General features: G+C 31.3%; 3 pseudogenes; 2 read left to right on the plus strand and 1 right to left on the minus strand.

The window, feature by feature from the left end:
* Positions 1–3,180: 3,180 nt before the first annotated feature.
* Positions 3,181–5,690, plus strand: LOC120124419 (annotated as a pseudogene).
* A 1,334-nt stretch (positions 5,691–7,024) lies between these two features.
* On the minus strand, positions 7,025–8,888 carry LOC120124384 (annotated as a pseudogene).
* A 7,583-nt stretch (positions 8,889–16,471) lies between these two features.
* On the plus strand, positions 16,472–18,174 carry LOC120124354 (annotated as a pseudogene).
* The last annotated feature ends 739 nt before the right edge of the window (positions 18,175–18,913 follow it).

The raw sequence follows: 18,913 nt of genomic DNA on the forward strand, positions 1-18,913 counted from the left end.
CATCACGTAAAAATATACGTTTCAAAAAATACGTATTTCAGAATTTTCTTGCCACATCATATTCTCTAAAAGTATATTAAAAAATGCTATAAAAATAAAAAATAAAATTATAGAGGCTAACATCATAATTTAATACATATTAATTTTATGAGTTGAAGAGCATAACGAGACTAGTTTATATAGGCATATTAGAGTGTTTAAGTTATGTTTTTTTTACAATGTGAGATAAAAGCTAAAAGTATATTTATTAATTTTTTTATCTTCATATCTAATGAATCTACTTATACACTATTATTAAATTACATTAGGTTAATATTTATTATTAAGATTTACTAATTAAGATTAAATTTTTTTATATGTTAATATATTTAAATACTTGTTTTTTAATTACTTGTTCAAAAAATTTATGTAACACAAATTAAAAATATTTCTTTCACATGTAAATGTATTATTTATTGAATATGATTAATTAGATCTATAATTTAAGTTTAATCTAATATAAAAACATGAATAAAAAAATATTGTTTGGTGCCATGAACATGTAAGATGTGAGGTTTATATAATTTAAGATGTGAGAAAAATGAAAATTCATCTATGGTTTGATCCTACACAAGACTATCATAACTATGCAATTCTGTAGATTCTTACTGAGATTATGTAATTGTGATCTAATTTGTTTGTAATTTTAAAGCAAATTTGATATTTATAAATTAGATGATTGACAATAGTATTTAATACATATAAAAAATATCTAATCTTATTTAATTATCTAATCTTATTATAAAACCTTAATAATAAATATTAACCTAATGTAATTTAACAATAGTGTATAAGTAGATTCATTAGATATAGAGATAAAACAGTTATGGAACATAACCTAAACACTACAATATGATTACATAAACTAACATCATTAAGCTCTTCAGCTCATAGAACTAATAGGTATTAAATTCCGATATTAGTTCCTATAGTTTTATTTTTTTTATTTTTAAAGCATTTTTTTTAAAATACGTTTAAGGAATCTGATGTGGTAAGAAAACCCTAGAAGGTGTGCCCTTGAAGGGTGTATTTCCGCGTGGTGCCATGTCAACATTTTCCCTGGAAGGCGCGCTTCAGGGAACACACCTTTGGTTCACCTAAGCAAAGGCGTGTTTCACGTAAAGCACCTCATTATAAAGGGTGATATATCAGTAAAATTATAGCTTTAATATTAAGCGATTCATTATACTATTTTTATTTTAAATATTTATTTTGTCATTGAAGTAAATATTTGATATTTTGGTATTTGAACGTTTATTATCAAATGATTGAGAGTCTCTAAAACAAATATTATCACTTGTTGTCACCCTATATTAAATAAAAAAAATTGTAACTTTAATATTAAGTGATTTATTATACTATTTTTATTTTAAATAATTATTTTTTATTTGTTAAAAATATAATGAATATTTTAGATTCTATTTTTTTACTCAGTTTTCATTACAAGTAAAATTAAAAGTGTTTTAAAATCAATTTTGGATAGTTGAGATTTTGATTTTACATTCGTATAGATAGATTTTCACAATCAAAGTGTTTTGTGATAAATTTTGAGACTTTGAATTTTTTATTTTATTTTATGAAAATGAAAATTCATAGATGAAAATTGGTGCACAATCAGATACTTTTTTACATACAACATAAAAGATGTACAAATATATTTAATCGGATGGTTAAGTTGTTCATCTTTTTTTGTTATATTCTCTTAGGTCATGAATTTTGGGTTTACAAGGATCACTCTCATTCCTTCCTCTAGAGTCTCTGACTCCCGTCCCCTTTATATAAGATTAAGATGAGATTTAGAATTTGTAAAAAGAAAATGATTACGAGTGAAACGTTAGACAACTACTTTAAAAAAATTAAACACTCAAATAAAAAACGGGTCAACAATCTCTAAAAAATGTGATTAAAACTCTTCTCTATGTAGAAACTGTTAAGAAAAACGATATTGTCACACTTATTAGACAATGAGCAACTATTGTGCTCTAATTTGTGACATTTAAAACAACAACAATTCCTCTATGCTGATGTACTCTTAAGAATCCACATTTCAACACAAAAAGTCAAATTAGAAAATAAGTAATTTTAATGGGATAAAATCCACGCTGTATAATTAATGAATTTTTTTATTAAGTCATTTGAAAATAAACGCTCAATCACTCTTCTGCAATTGTTGGTGCTCAAACCACGACCTCTAAGAACAATAACGATTCATTTAACCATTGAAGTAAATTGGTTCATACATATTAATTAGAAAGTTAATAGTATTAATTAGTTAGACTAACTAATGGTATCGTAAAGATAATAGGATCAAATGACGTCAAAATAAAAATGTAAAAATTAAATTTTTAATCGGGATATAACATAATGACCAAAATTATATCAGAATGAATGTAATTTAACAATAATTTAATAAACCAATTATATATTAACATATTTTTCCCATAGTATAAAGATTAAAATATTTCTATGAATTTTTATTTAAATATTCACAATTTAATATTAAAATTTAACTTTTTTTAAAATTATATATCACAAGAATAATTTAATAAAATATATAATTAAATAATCTTATATTTTTCTAATCAAACATTGTCATTTTACATTCATTTTAAACAAACCAAATAAAATAATATAACATTTATATGATAATGTTACATTCCAGTAATATTATTTTAAAAAATAATTTTAAATTTCATTAACCAAATACATATTTAGGAATATTCATGGGCTGCTGATAAATTTGAAAAATCTCCAATCAATTTTACTTTTCTGCTCCCGCTTCGTTCTTCAGCAAGTGGAGTGCAGTAGCCAACCAAGAGAGAGTTTAGTTTCCTGGATTTTTCAAATTCCACTTTCCCGCGTTCCTAGGTTACCAAACAGGGGTAAAAAGTAAACTATTCTCTCTCATCTTCTAAATCTCACTGAAACTTGTTCATACCTTCTTCATCGCCATTGTTTCCACTCACTCCATTCTCGTTAGTTTCTGTTTGTTTGCTTAGAAAACGACAGGAAAGCGGAACGAAAAGGAAAGGAAGAGGTACATATATGGCCCTCTTTACAACGCTTGAATTTCCCTTTTTTTACCGTTTGTAGTTATCGATTATGAGGTACATAAATGGCTTTTTTTCATTTGTTTTGCAGATGGAGTCTTTATATGCAAAGCTTTACGATAAGTATGACAAACTCAAGGTATTACAACTCCTCTCTCCCCTAGCATTTTATTTTTAATAATGATGATTTTATATTTTCACCTTTCCTCCCCTAGTGAGATTCAGCTGCTAGGTGTATACGATTTCTTGTGGTTTGATTAGAATGGGATTTTCGGGTTTCTCTTTCTCTCGTTTTTCGTCCGACGAGAAGCAAATCTAGCTTTATATCTACTCTCTTAATACGATTTTGGTTTTCATTTCTTTTTCAGAAGAGAAAACTGTCTGAAATGGATGACATGCATAGAGAGCAAGAAGAAAAATTCTTAAATTATGTGCGTGGTCAGTATATTTACATGTTATAGTTACTGTTTTTTTTTATTCTCTGTCTTCATATTTATATGAATCACAAAGCCTTCTCTTTGTCTTTTTTTTTTCTGGTGTTTATTGTGCCTATATCATTGGAATATAACTATCATTTTATTTCTCTCATTACAGTTGCAGAGGAGTTGATACAGCACTTGAGGAGTGAAAATGACAAATTAAATGCTGAAGTTACTGAATTGAGAAGTGAAGTGGCCTCTATAATGTAAGTAAATTTAATTCACTGGTGGCCTTTACATGCTAGTTGCCAGTGCCTACTTTCTTGACCTTTCGCATGAATGTAATATTGCAGGTCCAGCGACAAGCAATGTGTAGACTATCAAAGCTTTTGATTGAAGAGAGCCAGAAGTGTAAGTAGCGATCAGTTATTGATTGTTGTTTGCATCTCTTTCTTTAATGTAGAATATACATGTACTAACATCAGCATTCTTCTTGCTTGGTCTTTGTTGAATATGCTATTGCATGGAAACTGGCATAAATTGATGCTGAGAGTGTTAGGTATGCTGAGTAAGAACAAGAAAATAACTTGTTAGTTTAAAGGACCAAAGCACTCGGTATTATGCTTTTGGTTAAAGAATTGGATTTCTATGCTCAAGTTCTTGACTGAATAGAACATGGATTTAGGGTTTTAGGTCTATCATTGACTTTGAAGTTGGTAATTAGGTCTTGTATTGTTCCAGACTCAGCTGAGGTTTTTCCCTTCCCCTCTCAATATAACTTTGGAAGGTTAAATCATAGTTTGATGGTTATCATGCTTATGATCAAATTGCATATTCAAAATTGTCTACATCTTTTTTATCTTCAATTTGTATGTGGTTTCTTTGAAATTGTAATAAGTTAATTTTGCAGGCACCAATAATTATTGGCTATATATATATATATATATATATATATATATATATAATTTGAGACAATTTGTAACTTTCTAGTGGCATGTCTATAGCTCTTTTTTTTCTACCGAATGCTAAAAATTTGTGGCAGGTAAAGTGCTTTCTGAAGAAGTTACGAGGCTGCAAAACCTGCATCAAAAGGGGCATGCTAAGGGTGGCAATAGAGATAATGTACCAACGGTGTCTCCAGGAAGTGTACAAGTTGTGGCAGAAAGGGTTTCTGGTAACTCCAACAGAATGATGACAAAAAGCGTAGCAGGAAATCAGCTGCTGAGACAGAAGACAGCATTGTTACTCCTAATTCGGCTAATGGTAGAGTTACCGCATCGAGTGCAATGACTAAATACATTCCTGAGAAAGCTTTGTCATGTGAGGTTCTTCCACATGTTCAGCTGGTATATATCCCCAATTAAGCATCTCTTTACTCAAAAGACGATAGTTTCCACATCTTTATTGACCATTTGAATTATTATGCAGCCAGATGCTGTAAAGGCGTTAGTGCAAATGCCACTGATCATGGAAATTGTCTGTTTCAAGTTCTTATTGAGTGCTTAGTGGGCATGAAGATGTCCGCCATTAATCAAACTGATGGACCATGCATTTCATCTCTGCATCAATCAAGTGGTAATTCTTTACTTGAGAATCATAGACAGTTCATTCAATTTGAGTATTCCATCTTTCTTTCGGTTCTAGTTCCCAGTATTTCCCCTTAGAGTCGGTATGTTATTGATTTGTTGTATCTCATTGTTTGAAGCATGTTTATGCATCTTGGTTTTCTTTATCCATGTTTGACATTTGCGTTCGGCATCCATTTGGACATGGTTAGGGACTATAATAATTAAAAAAAGCAATAAAGAAGTTAAACATACAGATGTAACATGAACGACGTAGAGTTTTAATGAGTACATCCATAAGTACTTTATGTTTCCAACTATTAGCTGCAGCATACAAGAAACAGACTTTCATTATTTGGTACTGGATGAATGGAACAGGTTACTATTCAGCCTAACGTGGATAACAAAACGGAGGTAGAGGAAGCAGAGCTGGTGTACCGGGTATTGTCGTTAGGGACGTTTGAGAGAGTGGCGCCGGAGTGGATGAGGGATGCCATTATGTTCAGCACAAATATGTGCCCCGTTTTCTCGAGAGATTAGCTCGTGTAATCAAGTTGCACTGTTAACCGGTAAACTTTCTCCCCCCTCAGCTATTTGGTCTTTGAATGAGGTGTGAAGTAAATGAATGACATTGGATAACAAATAGAATTGTGTTTGTGTTTCTAATTTTTGTTTTGTTGCGTTGACCCTAGGTTTATTTGTTTAAGATATTAAAATATCAGGAATCTATATTTAAATTTTATTTTATTTTAATTAGTATATTTAAAATTAGTACCTATATTACTTGCAGATTATTACAATATCTATATTGAACCAACAAAGAAACGAAGTTTAAAAATATTTATATATCATAAATAGTGTATTTTTTAAAATGTTGTGTTGCATGTAGGGGTAAATGAGCAGAGCGTTTCGAGAATATTCGTGAACCATTCGAATAATATTTGTTATTAAGCTATATAAACGAATATGAACAAATTTTTTATGTTCATTTAATAAACGAACGAACTTGAAGAAAGGTGTTCGGTTCATTTATTTTATGAACAAGCTCATTGGAAATGTTGTTTATAATCTTATTTATTTGGTTCTTTTTCTTTTTTACATTTTAAATATCATTGAAGATGGAGACTAAGTTGAATGCAATACGAAACTTTGAAGTTCAAACTATAAACCTTATAAGCTTAGACCAATAGATAATTTCACAAATTTTCTTTGACCTGCAAATAAAAGGACGAAAAGAGAGCATAAGTTGTTGAATATTAACGAATATGTTTATAAATGCAAAAAATATGTTGTACACTTTAGAAAATAAACAAATAAACATGAATACGATATTAAAAATTTAAACAAATACCGAATTGATTATGAATTCCCTAAAAAATAAATAAACATGAATACAATTTTATTTATTCAAACTTGATTGATTTACACCTTAAGTTGCTTGTCCAAACCCATGTATCTGGCAAAGAATGCTTGAAATCGGAAGCCAAATAGAAGAGTTTGCAGCACCTAAGAAGAGTAAAAATTATTAGATAAATTTGACACAATATTATTTGTAGTCTTAATTAATAAGATTCATCCATTTTATTTTTTTATTAAGTTAAAATGATTATAAAGTTGTATCTATTCTAGATATTTTTAATTATTTAACAATTAACGTTTAATTATCCTGTTACAATCATTGGTGTTCGAATCTGTAATTTCTAAGAACAAAAACGATTATTCGTGCACAGTATAATAATATGTTTGTTCGAATTGGAATGATCTGATCTCTCATTACTCTTTTCATTTAAGCATGTAGAGTTTGCTAAATAAACAACTGTACATTGCATTCCAAGTTCAAGAAGCTTTAACACATAACACCCCAAATTATCAGTAATTGGGTTCCTTTAGATGACAAATCCTTTCATTTCATTTGATAAAAAAAGGTAAAAAGAAAATATCATGCCATCGTTTACTTCCTACACCTCCAAGCCGATACGAGAACAGCGGTCGGTCTTGCCAGCAAATTACGACGCAACCGTTGTCATCCTTCATTCTATACCCGTCGCAGTTATACCCCTGCAACAGTCTCCTGGCGTGCAACATGCCGTAGTAACTCAAAGGGATGTTCCCGAAACCGGCCAAGTCGAGCCTCTGTATCCACTTTTCGAGCTTTTCGTGTCTCTCCTTCCGCTCGGAACCCTCGCAAGCTATTATGTTCTTTATTTCCTCTCCGAAAAGCATCTTTTCCACCTTAATCTCTCCAGAGATGTTCTCGAGGCCGTGGACTCCGAACAATCGAACAATGCTGCATAAGAGTAAAGGGATTCTAGTAGTCTCTCCATTAGAGTAGATCCATTATGGTTAGAATCTTGTTCTGTTACCACCATCAGTTTCGGTGACAAACCCCACAATGCATTAAGGAAGCTATCTACCTTCGCCGAACCGGATGAAGATAATGGTGACGATGAGGCCGAATCAGGACTGGGGCTATATCCATTAACCGTGTCTTTTCAAGCAACTCTCCTAGAGTTTCTGGTTCATCTGGAGTGCTCTTTGCAAGTGAACTCCATTCGAATTCTTCAATCCTAGAGGCGAATCTTTTGATGGTGTTCATCATCAGAGGCCAAGAACGAATGCAGCTGGAGAACAGAGCTGATTGCAAGAGCCTCCCCAGTTTTAACCCGCAATTCTCGACGTCGAGGTTTTCTAATTTGCTAACAACCGGATTGAACTGGAAGGGGAGTCCAGTTTTTCGGCTTCTTCAGTCAATCTATGAGCCATTTGATCAACACTTCTTTCCGCTGATGAATGCCGGTAATCCTCAAATGAGGCGGCCCTTCAGGCCTTGCACTCAAAGCTTGAATGCAACCCACTGTGCAGGCTCAGCTGCATAAAGATCGATTATATGAACCATTTTTTCGCCTTCCATCGCTTCGATCACGGCCTGGTTCGTAAGCACGAAGGCCACCTTCAAGAAGGGGAACAACTCGAAAAACAGTTTACGAACAAGGATTTCTTCGGAAACCAAAGTTATCCTCGTCGAATTGAGGGCCTTATGAAGACCAGGCCAGGCTTTGAGGATCCTATCAGCGAGTGCCTCGTTAAAATATGCAGCCATTCGCTGCATCGTGTCGCCGTCCGGCGTCGCGAGCTGCGATATCTGCTCGAGAGCAATGTTGGCATTTTCAAGGCTTCCATTCGCTACATGATTAGCACAAGTGAGCAACAAATGGATCAAATATAAACCCCTTTCTTCTGATTTCAACTCTCTAAGCCATGGATATGGTGATCCCAAGTTCGGTGAGAGTGACATCATGGAGAAAACTTGGAGAGGCGACGATGATGATGATGTTAGAGGCGATGATTCGTCTTCGAACATTGCACAAAAAGTTCTGGTCTCTTAATCTAAAGAGTATACAAAGTCAAACTTTCATCCAAAGAATAAGATTGCATGTAGATGGAATTCACCCGAAGAAAGGTTAGAAGTTCACAAATTTAACCAAAAACAAAACCAGATTCAGAGTAATCTTTAGGCCACCTGAAAATTCAGAAACAAAGATAACGCCAATTTTTTTTAGACAAGATCATGGAAGTATCACCAATTCAAACATAAAAACTCAGTAACAACAGAAGAAAGAAGAAATCCTTACTGGATTTGCAATTCATCAAAAACCCAAACCAAAGCACATAAAAGTTCCCAAGATTGGACTCTGTGATTCAAGCAAAGCTTGAACAAAAAGGGTTTTTTCCCCAATAGAGAGAGTTAAAAAAGGGGTTTCAAAAAGAAGAGAAAATGGGGGCAATAGTATTAGGTAATGCGTGAAGGAAAGCTTTGTCCTTCAGTGGAATATGGAATTTTTTGAGTAAAGCTCTTGTCTTTTGCTTTCCGTCAAGTTTCAAATTAACTCGAAACACCCCCACCCCCAAAAGCTTCAATCTTAATGGGATTTCTTTGTCTTTGCATTAGGTGGATAGGGAATCAGTGAAGCGTTTGGTTTGGCATCTTCTCTCCAAGACCCTGCCTTTTTAACAGATTCCCGAAGGGAAGAAACAGCCAAACATGCCCTAACAAAGACAAACCAAAGAATGTGCTCTTCCCCTCTTCAGTTTGTTTCGTAGTGGGGTTTTTTCCAAAGTGTGAAAGGTCAGCTGTCCTTAAATGGTTTTGGCTTTGTTTGCAAGCTCAATGACCATACAATTGGTATTATCTAAATCCTTCTTGGTACATATGTTAAGACAAAGACAAGTGAGCTAAGCTTCCTCCAACACTATAATATAATACATTTATCTCTACTTCTTGGGATTTGTTCTTAGCTCACTCCCCATTATATTTTCACTTTCCTTTTAATATAAGAATTAGTATATTTATGGATAGATATAAGATTTAAGTCATGGATATAAATTTTTAGAAAATTATATTATACATTTAAATGATATAAAATTATAAAATTTTAAGAAATATACAATTAGATTATCAATAAAAATATAAAATACTTTTTTAATAATATAAAATAATACTTAAATTATATATGTGAATATTTATGTTCTTTAATATAAATATAATAGAGTTGGCACACTCATATTTTGTTAATTTCATGATATTAGATGTTTGATGTCATGTTTATATTAAATTAAATTGCTTTAATATAATATTTAATTCCATAAATAATATGTATATAGCATTGAAAATTAAGAATAATAATGAGTCAGGGCAGACTAGATTTTTTTTATTGATGTATTATATATCTTTCATCTTAAATCTAATCTTACCCGAGTTTTCATCTGAGTCAAAACTCGATCTTAATTTTATGATAAAGCTTGTACTCGATTCAAATATAGAATGAGAATTTTTATCTGATAAATAAGCATCTGATTGAAAAAAATAGAGAAATATTCTTTATGAGGCCTACAGTATCCCATGTGAAGAGCACTTATGAGCAAATAAAAAGCATCATAATTTATTTATGTATTTGTGACTTTGAAACTGACTTTGGAACTTACATTAATGTTTGCCTTAAATGGCCCACACAACAGATTCACCCTTTCTCACAAATTAATCCTTTAATTTCTTTTCTTGCAATAAAAAAAATAAATGGAAATATGTTCTCTTTTATTTTTTAAAAAATATCTATATTTGGTTTATTAAATTAATATTAAATTTATTTTTAATATTTTATCTAATATTTTATCATGGTAGATCAAAAGGCTAATACTAAATAGTAAAAAACAGTGCACAAGTAGGGATATACGTATTTTTTATATAAAATAATAAACTTATAAAATTTCAGGATAAAAGATAAATTAAGAAAAAATATACAGAAAAAATTTTAAAATACAAAAGCAAATAACATTTTAAGGACGACTGTCCACACGTCCCTCTGATCCATCTTGCCCTCGAGGTTTGAAATCTGTAGTGAAAGTTGGTAAGGTGTAAATTGGAGGAAAAAAACAATGGTGAGAATTGAAGTGACAAAAAAAAGGTGGCATTGCCGTCTCTATAAAATCAATTCTTTAAAAAAAAAAAAGAATTAATTTTGTTGGAACAATATGTTTGGCTTGTCGTTTCGGTCACCTTCGATGTTTGTCTCTGTGTTACCACCGCCACATCACACAGTTTCAGACAAAACTAAAATTTTTCATCATGAACTGCAAAGTGACTCAGTCGCCAGATAATTACCTACTTCTCTTATGATTCAGGTATGAGTCATATCCGTAATAAATTTATTATTTATAATTTAATTTTAAAAGAAGAATTTAAGCTATTTTTATTAGGGTAAAGTACACATTCAATAGCTAATTTAATTTTTTCAAAACCATACCTAAAGTATATTCTTTTTTTCATCGTAGTACCCCCATTAAACATTTAAGTGCTAAAATGGAAAAAATTAACAACGGAGTACTAAAATAAAATAAAAAGCTAACGTCTGGTACTAAAATGAAATAAAAAATAAACTTTAGGTATGGTTTTAAAAAAATTGAAAGTTTAGGTACTAAAACAAAATAAAAGTGATAGTTTAGGTACTAAACGTGTAATTTCTTTTTATTAAGTTACAAATATTTTTAGGGTAAACTACACGAGTGACCATCAAACTATGGTCAAAATTCATTTTGACCACCAATGTTTCAATTTGATTAAAAAGACTACCAAACTATTTAAATATTTCAATCAAGCCATTGGCCGTTAGTTTTTAACGGAAGTGATAAAGTGACACGTTAATAAAATTGGAATAATTATATATTTGGTTCCTAATATTTACACATTCTATCAATTTAGTCACTATTTTAATTCATTTAAACAAATCTAATCTTCCAATGTGGAGCTGCCACATGTCACTATATGATGGAGGTGAATTTAATTATTTAAAGTTTTAATGAAATAATATTTAATCAAAATACCCATGAATTACTGCTGGTGGATTTGAATCAGGGACAAAGCGACACAGTCTTACCACTGGGCCAAACCACTCTTTTGGTATTAGCTTCCACAATATTTTATATATTGTTCGAGTTTATTTCACATATATAAATATATTCACATATATATTAAATTAATAAAATAATTTAAAAAATAATTATTTTCACATTTATATTAAATTAAAGTTAATGTAAGACTTAAAAATAGTTTAATATTTTTTTTGATTTGGATTCTCTAAATTTAATATAATTTTATTTTTAATATAATTATATATACATTTTTTAAAATAATTGCAAAAAAATAATTTATCAAAAATATTAAAATCAGTTTTTTTTAAGTCTTATATTAACTATATTAATATATAAGTGAAATATAATTTTATTAGATTTATTTAATAATTTAATATATATGTGAAATATATTTACATGTGTGAATAAACTCAAACACAATATATAAAATATTGTGCAAGTTAACACCAAAAGATTGGTTGGCCCAGTGGAAAGGCCATGCCGGATAATGGGTATTTGATTTCCCTTGTACCGGTGGTGACACGCGTCATCACTGATTAGTGAAAAATTATTTAATTAAATATTAAAATAATTAAATTTAGTCTCTAATCATACAATGACATGTCACTTTTGAGTTGGAGGATTAAATTATTTAAATGAATTAAAATAATGACTAAACTAATAAAATATGTAAATATCTATCAAGGACCAAATATATATTAGTCAATGTTATTGATGTGCCACATCACCACCTCGTTAAAAACTAACGACTAGTGGCTTGATTGAATTATTTAAATAGTTGGGTCTTTTTTAATCAAATTGAAACATCAGTGGTCAAAATAAATTTTGACATAGTTTGGTGGTCACCGTGTAGTTTATCTTATTTTTTAATATAATAAATATTAGATTATATGAATATAAAAAAGGAGGGAATTGTAAAATTTGATGTATAATAGCCATCGCGGACGGCGACCAATGCCCGTTGACAATGACAACAGTAAGTGGTGCTGCAACATGAGACTTTGGTCGAATTTTAAAAGTCAAATTAATAATTTATCTAAAACTTAGGTCAATTGATACTTCATTATACAATTTAGGGCGTCATCAAACTAACGGGAGTTAACAACTCAATGACCAAAATGTAACAATCGATATGTAAATGACTAAAATTTAATAAATCAATAACGTATATGACCGAAATTTAATAAATCAATTAAAAAATGATCAAAGTATAATTTTTTTTTAAATTTAGTGAAAACTATATAAATATGAAAGAAACCAATCCGGTAGTTTATCATTTTTAAACGGGGAACCCTTACATAATTATGTTCATCTTAACGGGTAACTAATAATATTGTGGAGAATCTTTCATAATGAAAAGACCATGGATTCTATAATGAAAAAGAAGCCGTGGTCAAGAATTAAACATATGAGTGCAGAAAGAAAGACCATACCTAAAGTTTAGTTTTTGTTTGATTTTAGTGTCTGTCACTTTTGAGTTGGAGGATTAATTTATTTAAATGAATTAAATAATGACTAAACTAATAATATGTAAATATCTATCAAGGACCAAATATATAATTATGTCAATGTTATTGATGTGCCACATCACCACCTCCGTTAAAAACTAACGACTAGTGGCTTGATTGAATTATTTAAATAGTTGGGTGGTCTTTTTAATCAAATTGAAACATCATGGTCAAATAAATTTTGACATAGTTTGGTGGTCACCCGTGTAGTTTATCTTATTTTTTTAATATAATATATTAGATTCATATTGAATATAAAAAAAGGAGGGAATTGTAAAATTTGATGTATAATAGCCATCGCGGACGGCGACCAATGCCCGTTGACAATGACAACAGTAAGTGGTGGCTGCAACATGAGACTTTGGTCGAATTTAAAAGTCAAATTAATAATTTATCTAAAACTTAGGGTCAAATTGATACTTCATTATACAATTTAGGGCGTCATCAAACTAACGGGAGTTAACAACTCAATGACCAAAATGTACAATCGATATTAAATGACTAAAATTTAATAAATCAATAACGTATATGACCGAAATTTAATAAATCAATTAAATAAATGATCAAAGTATAATTTTTTTTTAAATTTAGTGAGTAAAACTATATAAATGAAAGAAACCAATCCGGTAGTTTATCATTTTTAAACGGGGAACCCTTACATAATTATTGTTCATCTTAACGGGTAACTAATAATATTATTGTGGAGAATCTTTCATAATGAAAAGACCATGGATTCTTATAATGAAAAGAAGCCGTGGTCAAGAATTAAATATGAGTGCAGAAAGAAGACCATACCTAAAGTTTAGTTTTTGTTTGATTTTAGTGTCAGTTCAAAACTTAACGTTAATTTTTTTTTAAAAAAACTAAAGTTTAGGTGCTAAACGAACAAAAACTGATAGTTTAGGTACTAAACACGTTAAGTTTTTAACGACGGGTACTAAAATGAAACCAAAATTGAACTTTAGGTAGGGTTTTGAAAAGATTAAAAATTTAGATACTAAAATGAGTCAAAATTAATAGTTTAGATATTAAATGCGTAGTTTATCTAAAAAAGTTTGGCTCTAAGTCATAAGCATGTGGTTAAGTAGTCCCATTTGAGAGTGTCGGGATCAAAAGTTTTCCTACTACCAAAGTGTGGCCCTGTTTTCCACTGCTCCACACATCAAATCTGTCCATGGTTTGGCCTGCAATATGATTGAAACAAACCAGAAAGTTTGATTTGCCAGCACAATCTTCGTGCTGCTTGGTTTTCTTCATGTTGAAGCACCACAAACAGATTTTTTCCCTCTTCAAAGATGCTCCGAAACAATGAATGAGACAAAGGCGATGGACAAGGAGATATTTGGACATGATGGGTCGATTCGATTGGATTATGGTAGCTGGACGTGGTGATACTCATGCAGTTTTGTACATTTTTATGTGCCTCTGCAGCATTTTGTCCCTGTAAGCCATTGAGTTATGAATGAAGCACATACAAATACACGAGTACCATAAGTTATTGTTGTATCTCTTTCGAAAATTGTACTTTTATTGTCATTCTTGCACCTATCGAGCATGAAGGTCTTCAAAGTTTCTCAAAGATTTCAAAGTTTCATCTCCCAGAGTTTCTCAAGGCCTCCAAAGTGTTCCCTAGATAGATACCGCCCTTTGATATGATCTCTGGCAAATCCACGTAATCTACAATCAAATATTGATAGTCAAATCTATTTTGTTTGTCAACTAATAAATAGTCATCATCATCCCAAATGTGACATAAACACTAAGAGCTAATATATTTGTCACCATACGAGGATGATGAAGGAAGTTTCTCTGGAGCTCCCTCTCTATATCTTTTTCTGGACGATTGTTCATCACCATTATCATCTGGACTACCCTCTCCTTTATGAAACAAACGATTATTATTCTCCACTAAAAAAAAAGAATAAATCGCCAATAACCACCACCATCTCAATTTTTTTATCAACATACTCAAATATAGTAATATAATAGATTTTTAAAAAAACGATAACATGAACATGATCTCCCAATCAAACAATAGGTGACCCCAATATCACTTATATTGCTAGCAATACTATTCTTACAATTTGCGTTTGGGATTGAGGTTATATGGAATATATCATTAGAGAAGTGTGTGCTATAGAGGATCCATTTCAAGACTCAATATAAACTTCTCGATCAAAAATTAAGAGAAAGGATGGAACTCAAATGAATCTATCTCACCCTCATTCATCTTACTTCTACCTCTCGTTATAGAAACAAAACACTTGACACCAACGAACGACCGTCTATCATTAACTACGACTCTTCACATAACTAACTGAAAATGATAACAGAGTACAACCGCCACGACCATCCATTCCCATTAACAACATCAAATACAAAGCACATACGCATGATGTTTTTTTTAGTTTATTTAAGTTGTCCGGGACATTGCATGATTTTATATTTAGAGACAAATTTTAACATTTAGAGAGAAACTAAGGGATAAAAATGAATTATTAATAAAAAAATATAATTTATTTTTTAAAATTTTAAAATTTTCAATTTAAAGATTACATATGGACACTAGTATTAGAGTATCGACTCCAACATGGGGATCGATACATTTTTAAACTGACGTTTTCCTAGGCTGTAATTTTATTCAAAATAATGATATCTTTACCTATATGTATTAGTACCATTAAGTAGTTTTAATAGGTTTTCATGCTTCAAAACTAAACTAAACATCACCAAGTATGTTTTTAGCTATCGATAAAGTTGACTCGAATTAATTATATTTAAATTTGAAAAAAAATAAACATTCTAACTCGATTAAAAGTAGATAACTCTCTTGTTTATTTGTTTAATTAATGTTTAATTTGAGAGAGTAGAATCCTAGTTTAATTAATTAATAGGTGGTTTTCCACCTAAATTGTGAACATGATATTTAGGGTAAATTATACATTTAGTACCAAAACTATCTCTTTTATTCCATTTGCCCACTAACTGTTATTTTTTAAAATAATACGTAACATCACGTTTTAATTCATTTCGATCACCAATCGTTAAAAAATTAAAATACTTGTAGGCATGTTACTTTTTTAAGACATTAACTTATTGTGACACGTCAACATCACAATTAATTTTTAATGGCGGGTGACCAAAATAAAATCAAAACTAAACGTTAGCTACTATTGAAAAAATAGTTGAGCGATCAAATGAAACAAAAGTGATACTTAGAGTACTAAACAAATAATTTACCTTTAATAATTTAAATTTCAAATGATATTAATGAATTAAAGGCATGCTTGACATGTAATTTCATCCTAAATTATCCATCCACGTGTCTAGGAACATTCCAAATGTCTAAAAAATCTTGTTCAAGGAGTGACACGTTTTGCCAATATATTATCCAACACATATTTTAGTGAAGCGGCAGCAAATATAACAGCCACAAACAAACGTGGTCCTCCATTTTTCTTCCTTTTTTTTCAAAGTTCCATTTTCATGGCTACCAAGCGCTCATTCACGTTCCAGTTCCCTCTAGAGAAACCCTCAAAAGCATTTCAAAAAGGCCAAACTTGGCTCTTTCACACCAAAGTTATTGTGATGGGTTCGGATTCTCCAAGAAAAACTCGGGCTTTAGAGATATTATCGATGAAAGTGAACGCTCTGCAAGATGAAGTGGTCCAATCTACAACTTCAGATACTGCCCTTCTTTCCCCAACACTACTCCTTCTTCCTCTAAGCTTGTTCTTTTTTGTAGGGCGCCACCGGCGGCGTCGGTAATCTCTTTTCTTTTTTTCTTTGGTGGATGTGGAGGGACTAGATAAGGATTTTTCATGTAAATATATGTGTTCTTGTTTGTTTGTTCTCCATTATCTTCCTGATTTACCGTAACATATTGTTGCTTACAGTATTTGTAGGAGGAATTTTGCTTCCCATCGTTTCTTTGTTACCATATTCATGTTTTACAAAGAATGGAATTAGTAGATGGGTATATTTTTTTGTATTGAACAAACGATTTATAAGCCAACTATGACCCGATATTCATTCTTATGCATTAATCATGTAGAAGTACTAAGGGAAAACATTGGATTCTATATTACTTCCTAGGGATATAAGACACCTATTGGTTTTGTTCCACATTCCATAATGAATTAGAAAGGACAACCAAAGAGATGAAGTAAATGAAAGCGAACATAGGTTATGAGACAACCACGCATGCATAAATCCTTTTTCAACTTGGTGCACTCACAAGCAAATTGACCGGTTAAATATACTTCTGATCAACGTCGAACTTTACTTGTTAATTTTAATATCAGCAAGTTTGGTCTTTTTTCAGGGCAGTTGGTTGTGGCAGCTTTGCTGAATCGGAACATCAAATCTCGCCTAATATTACGAGATCCTCAGAAGGCAGTTTTCTCTGTTTGGTAACCAAGATGAAGAGAAGCTACAGGTGTGAGTTGCATCTGATACATGGTTAATTCAAGCTCATTGATGAGTTTCCTTGAATTTCCATTGATTTCATGTTGCACGGGTGTTCTCGTTTTTAATTTATTCATTTTTCACCTTAGTCAGATATAAGGTTTAATTTGGAAGTGATTTTAAATTTTGATAGATTTTTAAAGGTGACACAAGAAACCCAGCAGATCTGGATCCATCTATGTTTGAGGTTTGTGCTTCTTACTTTTGTCTATCAAACCTTTAAATTCTTTCCTTTTATTTACTAGAAATGACATTATTTGGTTTGCATTAATACCTCAAACAGTTCAGAATTTTCAAATGTACTATTTTTTACGATTTTTGTATAGGGGGTTACTCATGTGATTTGTTGCACAGCAACAACTGCATTTCCTTCCAAAAGATGGGATGGGGATAATACTCCCGAAAGAGTAGGTCGGAAATTGCTTTAACATACAATTCAACATTTTGTTATCAAGTATCAACATAACATTTTCTTGTCATTTTTCCTTGAATATTACATTTTTAGTTATGAATGAAAAACAAAAGCATCAAAAGTGGTAGATGTCTCTGAAACTAGACATGGGCTCGTATGTGTACGTTCACATAGAGATACGGGCTTTGACTAATTTGTAATTTCTTGAAGATTGGGAGGGTGTAAGGAATCTTGTATCTGCATTGCCTTCTTTGTTGAAGAGGGTAGTTCTTGTTTCATCAATTGGTGTAACCACACAATGAACTACCATGGAGGTAAGAAGAATAATTATTTGCAAAGTCTTTTGGATAGCAAATTATAGAGTTCCTGCTCTCGTTAGCATTATGATTTCTCACAATTTGCCTCGATATTTCTTCGTTCCATTTATAATTATTAGAAATGAACTTCTCATCCAGTGAAACTAAAAGGTATCATGTTGCATTACGTGCCGAAAAAATAGTGGAATATCGTCTCATACAGTTCAATCATGTTATTCCCTGCATATCTAAAAACATATGAGGGGTGTTGGTTTACAGCTAAAACTTCTCATCAACTCTATCTCTGTGTTTATATTAATTTTGGCAGCATTATGAACCTTTTTGGGGTTCTCAAATATAAAAAGAAGGGGAAGACTTTCTTCGCAATTCCGGCCTTCCATTTACCATCATCAGGTCAGCGGCTAATTGTAATGTTTTTATACAGTGTGAAACAGTGCATCAACATGTTTTTTGGTGGTATTTTCTTCGATGTGTTTCCAAACAATACCTTTTTGTGTACAGAGCTGATTGACAGATGGACCTTACACATCATATGATCTTAATACTTTGCTTCAAGCTACTTCTGGGCAACGTCGTAGAGTTGTTATTGGTCAGGGTATGTTGAATCTGGTTTTTCATTGGGACTATAACTGTTTCGCATTAAGTTGTCAAAACCAATTACAACATTTATAGGGACACTAAAGTTACGATTCATTGCAGCACCCTTGAAA

The sequence above is a fragment of the Hibiscus syriacus genome, unplaced genomic scaffold (genome assembly GCF_006381635.1).
Source record: "Hibiscus syriacus cultivar Baekdansim isolate YM2019G1 unplaced genomic scaffold, ASM638163v2 tig00110418_pilon, whole genome shotgun sequence".
Taxonomy (NCBI): domain Eukaryota; kingdom Viridiplantae; phylum Streptophyta; class Magnoliopsida; order Malvales; family Malvaceae; genus Hibiscus; species Hibiscus syriacus.